General features: G+C 42.7%; 1 long non-coding RNA gene across 1 annotated transcript in view; it reads left to right on the top strand.

The window, feature by feature from the left end:
• Positions 1 to 256: 256 nt before the first annotated feature.
• The window catches only part of LOC106805949, an 8,227-nt gene continuing 7,979 nt past the window's right edge, over positions 257 to 504 (top strand). Inside the window, exon 1 of the long non-coding RNA XR_001393482.1 lies at positions 257 to 382. This is a non-coding gene — a long non-coding RNA (uncharacterized LOC106805949). The remainder of the gene's footprint in view (positions 383 to 504) is intronic.

Raw genomic sequence — 504 nt, 5'->3', positions numbered from 1 at the left:
GCGAAATTTTTATATCGGATTTTACCATGCAAATCTTTTGAGCCCATGCCCTTGTCAATAGAGCATCGAAAAAGATAGACAAAAAACACTCATTTTGGTTGGAAAAGGCTATCAAGAAGCCGTAGTTAAGCCCCCCGTTGGCATAATCATCAGTATATTGATGGTGGCCAATATAGCGTAGAAGTAGAAGTAGAAGTTAATGAAGTTTCTTTATTTCAAAGCCGGCAGATGGCGCCTTGAACTCAAATATGGCAGCCACCAGTGTATCGTGCTAATGAGGTTTTTCTTAATATAAAGTGTTCTTATTTCTCATGTTTCTTAATTTGGGGATTTGGTACCCGGTTGATATTGTGTGCAAATGGCTCATTCGTTGAGACGAGCAGTAAGTAGGCACGTGCGTAGTGATAACCCCTCTCTATATGTGAAGATACGGCCTAGGCTATTCGCCCGACCGTCGGGTGTGTATGTTGCTACTGTCTATTCGCCTGACCGTCGGCAAATGCG

The sequence above is a fragment of the Priapulus caudatus genome, unplaced genomic scaffold (assembly GCF_000485595.1).
Source record: "Priapulus caudatus unplaced genomic scaffold, Priapulus_caudatus-5.0.1 Scaffold134, whole genome shotgun sequence".
Classification (NCBI taxonomy): domain Eukaryota; kingdom Metazoa; phylum Priapulida; class Priapulimorpha; order Priapulimorphida; family Priapulidae; genus Priapulus; species Priapulus caudatus.
This window is presented reverse-complemented; position numbering and strand designations above follow the sequence as displayed.